At 39.2% G+C, this 7,410-nt stretch overlaps 1 protein-coding gene across 1 annotated transcript in view; it reads right to left on the bottom strand.

Moving 5' to 3' along the window:
* ZNF706 (zinc finger protein 706) overlaps positions 1-985 on the bottom strand; it is a 10,530-nt gene extending 9,545 nt beyond the window's left edge. The window contains exon 1 of the mRNA XM_011931506.1: positions 106-985. The gene's annotated coding sequence lies outside the window, so the exon portion shown is untranslated. The remainder of the gene's footprint in view (positions 1-105) is intronic.
* Between the last annotated feature and the right edge of the window lie 6,425 nt (positions 986-7,410).

The following is a 7,410-nucleotide window of genomic DNA, read 5'->3' as shown; positions in this document are numbered from 1 at the left end:
CCCCCCGCCCCTCTCGCACGCCTGCGCCCTGGCCGGTTGCGCGGGCCAATGGCAGCGCGCCCCTATTACATAAGAGCGAGGGGGCGGGCCCTGGCGGACACTAACTTCAGGGGACGTCGCCCTCTGTCCCCAGGCGCTCCTCCCCTCCGGCGCGCTCTGTCCCGGCGGCTTCTTCACCGAGCCCTGGGAGCCACGTGATCCCGGTCCTGGCTGGTGACCGGGCCGCGGCGTGTTTCACAAGACGCTCGCTGGCTCATCCAGTCGGGCGGCGGCCGGGCCTCAGGCCCTGCGCCCCTTTTCCCGCTCCTCCCTGGCTGACGCGCCGGTCTCGGCGGCGCCCTCCTCGGCACCGGCTGAGGCGGTGGCTCGGGAGAGGATCGCGGGGCCGCGGTGGCTGAGTCACATTCCGGGAGCCCCGCCACCCAGGACACCGCGGCCCCGACCCGCAGCGAGCCCGGCGGCCCAGCGGCTTTGAACACGGACGCACAGCCTTTGTTCTTTCACCAGCCGCCGTTTACCTCACTCCCCTGGAAACCCGGGGTGTTTTTCCAAGCTGGGGGTTTTTAGTGAGTTCAAGATTCAAGCCTGAGCTCTATTAAAAATTACTGGCTGGGCCGGGCGCGGTGGCTCACACCTGTAATCCCAGCGCTTTGGGAGCCCAAGGTAGGAGGATCACTTAAGCCCAGGAGTTCCAGACCAGCCTGAGAAACATAGCGAGACCCACGTCTCAACAAAAATAAAATAAAATAAAAAATTAACGGAGCATGGTGGCCAGCGCCTCTAGTCCCAGCTACTCGGGAGGCTGAGGTGGGAGAATCGCTTGAGCCCAGGAAGTGGAGGTTGCAGTAAGCCGAGATCGCGTCACTGCACTCCATCCTGGGCGACTGAGTGAGACCCTGCCTAAAAAAAGAAAAAGAAAAAGAAAAATTGCTGGCTAGGCTTCCCTGAGGGGTTTAGTTTGACTGCTAACAATGTACAGTACTGAGTTGCTAATACTTTGGGGAATGGTTAAAGTTCTTTGGGTGCGCTCTGCATTTACAGGCAATGGCAGCAAACTTTCAATATCTGACAACAGCAATGACGATTATAACCGTGATTAAATGTGTTGATTATCTGGAAACAGTACTTTAGACATCAGCCTTATTCTGCATACTTACCCCCGCCCCCCGCCACTTTAGTTTCTAATTAGAACTACTAGTGACAAAAAAAAAAAAAAAAAGCGTTTGCATTGGCTGTTCTCACCTTGCCTGTAGTGCTGTTTCCCAAGTTTGCCTGTCAGTGCCCAGGAAATGTTAGTTAAATATTTATATATCCCAAATGACTTGGACTGGACTACAGATATCACAGAATTGTTTAAACTAGCCAGGAAGGAGTTAGCTGCCTATTGCGTTTGAGTGGAGCAAAATATGAAATGAAACATGGCGTGCAGTGATCTGGGTGTTCAGTTCTCCCTCTTCATCCTCATTTCAGCTTCTCTCACATTCACTTTGTATGCTCTTCCTTCCTTCTTACAGTTTTAAATTACTCTCTAGTCCTAGATTGTATGATTATTTTCATCACCGAATATGCAGTATGTTAAACAGTAGACATTGAATAAATGGATACTGATCAAATGAACCAAGTGTATCTGAAGAGAGCAGCTTTTAAATTGACATATCATGAAGCTCTAGCTTAGTCACTAATAGTCACTATAACCGTAATGGTTGTATTAATCTGGTTGACAGAAGGATGAAGTACTTGTTGGCCCTGGAAATGGAAACTTCAAAGATCTGTGTTTGTCTAGCCATGAATGACAGTAGACAGTGGAAAGGGACAGTGAAATTTGTGTGGCAGAGATATGTCTTCTTAACTAAAGAGGTGACTCCTATTGTGAAGTAGGTTAATATGTCACTCTTTACCATGGCCTAGATGAAATATGTATTCAAGTCAGTGTTTCTTAAGTTTTTGAGTCATAACTCCTTTGAGAATTTGGTGAAAGCTATTGAATTTGCCCCCAGAAGGTTCATGTACTTATCATGTAACTTATCCTCATAGGTAGTGTTTCTTAATCTCAGCACCGTTGAAATTTGGGCTGTATGATTCTTTATTATGGACTCTGTCCTGGGGATTGTAGGATGTTTAGCAACATCCCTGTCTCCTACCTGTTTATCCAAGTAGCACCTCATCTCCGGTTGTGGCAACTAAAAATGTCTCCAGACATTGTCAAATGTTCTCGGGGTCAAAGTCTCCCCTGATTGAGAACTACTGCCTAGAAGATATGGCATATTGGTAACTTTATGTGATGGTTAGGGAATTTGAAATACAAAGAAAAAAATGAAAAAAAAAACACAAAAAAAACAAGGAATGGATAAGATTCAACATCTGTGAAGTGACACACAGTAAATGAAAGGCGGATGAATTAGCATTACTACCAGCTGGTGTCCTACTTATGTTATAGAAATGTGACAGCAAATGTGATATGAACTCCTTAGAAGCATTTTTATACACATTTCTGGCTTTGATTGTGAATGCTACAGTAACTCTCCTGTTTTTCTTCTTCTGCCTTTAGACAATTACCCAAGGTTAAGATGCAATAAACATGTGCCTATTTTCTATCCAAAATCACAATCAGATTAAAATGCTTCTCTAAAGACCTCAAAAGCTTATTTGTTTGTTTGTATTTATGTAGGATTTGGGGGGATGAAAGAATTGGTTGATTAATCAACATATTATTTTCCCAATAAACAGATTATTCTGACAAATATGTAGTGGCAAATAATAGCAACAGCAATAATGACGACAATAAACTTACAACAGAAATGGATTTATTTTTGCTTATTTTTTACTCGCTCTTTCTCTTCCATTCACTTCTGCTTGTTGAGATTTCTCACACGTGCAACCTGGATCTTCTTGTCTTCTTTATATTCTTTCCCCAAAGGAATCTCATTCACTGTTGTGGCTTTAAATAGCAAGCTTCAGGTGACCCCCACATTTCTATCTCCAAATTGACATATCCAAATGCCTACTACTCATCTCCCCTCTGATGTCTTATAGACATTCACATTTAATACCATATTGTATTGAGTCTAAGGAGCCATTAATTGTAACTCACATTTATGTCCATAAGATTAAAAAATACTGCCAACTGAATTATAACAAAATGCTGATATCCTTGATTCTAAGATACATCTTGATTTCAGAGACTTCAAAAATAGACTTAAAAAATAATGTGATTTACTAGAATAGCACCAAAAAGAATAAAATACTTAGGAATAAACTTACCAAGAGAAGTGCAAAACTTGTATTCTGAACTGTAAATAACATTGTTGAAAGAAATTAAAGAAGGCCTAAATAAATGGAAAGGTATCTTATGTTCATGGATCAAAAGACTTTGTAAAGATGGCAGTAATTCCCAAGTTGATCCACAGATTTTGGTGCAACCCCTATCAAAATCCCATCTGGTATCTTTACATAAGCTTATTCTAAATTTTATGTGGAAATTCAAGGAGCCCAGAATAGCCAAAACGACGAAAAAAGAACAAAATTGGAAGAGTCACATTTCGCAATTTAAAAACTTATTACAAAGCTACAATAATTAAAACAGTGTGGTACTGGAATTAGATTAGACATATAAATCAATGGGATAGGATTGAGAGTCTGAAAATAAACCTTCATATGTATAGTCAATTGATTTTCGACACAGGCACCAAACAAATTCAATGGGGTAAGGTATAGTCTTTTCAGCAAATAGTACTGGGATAGCTAGGTATCCACATGTAAAAGAATAAAGTTGAATCCTATCCTCATACCATATACAAAAATTAACTCAAAATGGATCAAAGACCTAAATGTAAGTGCTAAAATATAAAAGTCCTAGGAGAAAATATAGGAGTAAATATGCATGACCATGGGTTAAAAAAGCCTTCTTTTTTTTTGAGACAGAGCCTTCCTCTTTCACCAGGCTGGAGTGCAGTGGCGCGATCTTGACTCACTGCAACCTCCACCTCCCGGGTTCAAGAGATTCTCCTGCCTCAGCCTCCCAAGTAGCTGGGACTACAGGCACATGCCACCATGCCCAGCTAATTTTTGTATTTTTAGTAGAGACGGTGTTTCATCATGTTAGCCAGGATGGTGTCGATCTCTTGACATCATGATTCACTTCAGATGATCCACTTGTCTCAGCTTCCCAAAGTGCTGGGATTACAGGCGTGAGCCACTGCACCAGGCCAAAAAAGCCTTTTTAAGGTATGACACCAAAAACATTAGTGACAAAAGAAAAAAAAAGAAAGATAAATTGAACTTCATCAAAATTAAGATACTTTGTGCTTCAAAAAATGCCATTAAAAAAAAAAGACCACCTACAGAATAGGAGAATATATTTGCAAATTATATATCTGATAAATGACTTTTGTCTAGAATATGTAAAGAATGCTTACAACTTCATACTAAGAAAGGAAATACCCAATTAAAAAATGGGTGACAGATCTGATTAGATACTTCCCCAAACAAGATATCCAAATGGCTAATAAGCACATGAAAAAGTGCTCACCATTCTTAGTCATCAAAGAAATGCAAATCAAAATATGAGATAGTATTATACTTCTCTAGGCAACCTAGAGAAGCCTAAAGACCAGCCAGTATAGTTTTTGCTGAAGAAATTACAAGTAAATGAAATTTATAGAATACCTCATGAGTATGAATTTATGGAGAGCTTTTATAACTTGGATCAAATATGTAATAAGGACATTTAAAAAAGCAAAGAATAAGCAAAACAACAGCTACTGGGAAGATTAAACATTGTGAAAGAAATACAAGTTAATGATAGTGTATTACATGGCTGAGCAGTGACTAGCATTTACATAATGATGTAAATATGAATCAAACCACAGTTCTAAATGCCAATATAACTTTATTGGGAGGATAGGGAAATGAGAGGTTTGTATGTGTGGTAGGGACAAGTGGTGGGGGTTGGCGAAGTGAAAGAGAGCTAAATTCTATCTGCCACAGTGGAAAGTCCGTAGGTAATGCCTAAGACTGGGGAAAATTTCAAGAAATAGTAGTATAAGAATGTTATTTAGAAGTATGTAGATAAATATCAAAAGACTTAACTAAAAGTAATTTTAAGTAGCTGTTGCTGAGAAGAGGCAATTTGGCAGGTAACAAACTATTTTTCATGACTAGTGCTATAGGACTAGTTGAATTTTTAAACTGTGAATTTTTACTGTGATAACACAAACTAAATTAAACAAAATGATATTTTATTTCTAATAATCTTCTAACCATTTTTGTTTCTAGGCAATATGTGTGACTTCACAGCCTCTGTACTTCAGAAAGGTGGATGATTAAGTCCAGGTATAATAATAAGTGCAGGTATTGTTAGCACCCTTGGCATCTCCTTGCAGTTAGAGTCTCTACTTTTCATTCCAGGTAAGGACATGCCTTTATGTTTAACTATTCAATTTTTCTAGTTCTCTACATACCATTCTAATAGTTAGGCACTCAGGCAGCTGAACAAACTAGGGAGGAGAGAACATCCAAAGTAAATGTGCCCATCCTTTCTGTCTTTCCATGATTACTCTTGAGCAGGGGTCAAAAACAAACATGCAAATCAAGAATAGAGTGATTCATTCTTCTTCAGGTAGGAATTCATACAGGTGTTTTTTGGGTGAGGGTTTTTGCCTTGATCTTAAGCATAATGCTCTCTTGATTTAATGGATGGCTTTGATTTTGTCTGAAATCTATTGACTGCATTGGTGATAACAGGATGACCTCACACAGAGAAATATGACCTGGGAACGGCTTCTGTAGTTTTTCCTAACTTCTGATGATTTGTATAGATATTTTTATAATGTCTCCACTTTGAACCATTGCTTTGAAGGAGAGAAGACAATAAAAATAAAGTTTAGTTACACTCTGAAATTTAACCACTTTTTGGCCAATTAATACTTTTTGTCTATTAATACTTTTAATTACATGCCTAATTATATTCTGTATTTGATTTCAATAGTAGTTAAGCCATTCAGGCTCAGAAGAATTTTTAATGACTGATTACTCAGATATAAAATAAAAGAGTTAATCTGAGTGACTTCCAAGACCCCTTCTAGAGATTGAACTTCTGTGATTGATGGCTCAATAGGAAATTCAGGGTTTTTAAAAAGGAACTGTATTTATGAAAGGCAGAATCAAAATCATCCAAAACTCTATCTGTATAAAAATTTGAAACCAAGGCAGTTTACTATTTACATAGAAAACAAAAATGAAATTTCTATGTTTTATAAAGGAAAACTGATTGAGGAATAAATAGAAAATAGCATGAACTAAGGGGAAATACTTGTTGAAACTTCTGTGACTATGTTAATCATGTTTTTTATTTCCTGTATCTTGTGATGTTTTGACATTTGGGCGGGTCATACAGCCTTGGGGAGAGACTGCTCCTCCCAGGGCTAGCTAATTCCTGAAGGAAATAACAACTTACCTAGGAATATACCTTTCATATGCAATCTCAAGTCTATATCCACAACTGCCTGCTCTATCTAACTCTCACACACCAAGCCAATATTTCACCCTGCCCTAATGCATTCCCAGACTAGATACCAGGCAAGTAGGGACCACACATATAGGCCAAAGCCCACTGAAGTTATTTAAACTGGCGAGCTCTAAGCTGTTTACTCCATCCTGCCTTGACATTCTCCTGAAACCTCCCAAAAAGGCTCTGACCTAGGCTTTCCTCTTGCTCCTGCTTATGCCTCCCAACCAAACTTAGTGCTTACCATGTGGATCTATGTGGCATGGCTTGCCTCCTTCTCCCAGGACTTGTAAGTAGTAAATTATTCTTTCAATGGCATTGGTTTTTCTGTGTCATCACTCAGTCACTTCTATAAATTAAAATCCATGAGTACAACGAGATAGTGACCTACACTTAGTTTTTGTTGTCTGTGTAAACTGGGGGAGATTCCCTGTTTTTCATGATCCTTACAGCTATAGTTGGTTGTTTCACTTGCTTAGGACACTTTATAAATGATAATTCTAACCTTGTAACTCAGTTCCTATGCAGGCCATGTAATTTTGCGTGATTACACATCAAACCCCCGGATGGCCTGATGTCTCAGAGTAAATGACTTGTATCCTAATGTTCAAGGTGGTAAAATTATCAGGTGATAAGAAAGTCAATGAATTGCCAGAGAAGGAATTTAAAATGATCTTAAAGAAACTCAATGAGATAAAAGAAAATACAGATACATAATTCAGTGAAATCAGGAAAGCAGTTCACAGTATGACTGAGACATTTTAAAAAGAGATAGAAATCATTAAAAAAAAAAAAAAAACCCAGAAATACGCAGTTGAAGAATTCAATCAATGAAATAAAAAATACAATAGATAACTCCAATAACTGACTTGATGAAGCAAGGGGAAGAATCTCTGTGCTTAAAG

The sequence above is a fragment of the Colobus angolensis genome, unplaced genomic scaffold, assembly GCF_000951035.1.
Source record: "Colobus angolensis palliatus isolate OR3802 unplaced genomic scaffold, Cang.pa_1.0 Scaffold121, whole genome shotgun sequence".
Lineage (NCBI taxonomy): Eukaryota > Metazoa > Chordata > Mammalia > Primates > Cercopithecidae > Colobus > Colobus angolensis.
This window is presented reverse-complemented; position numbering and strand designations above follow the sequence as displayed.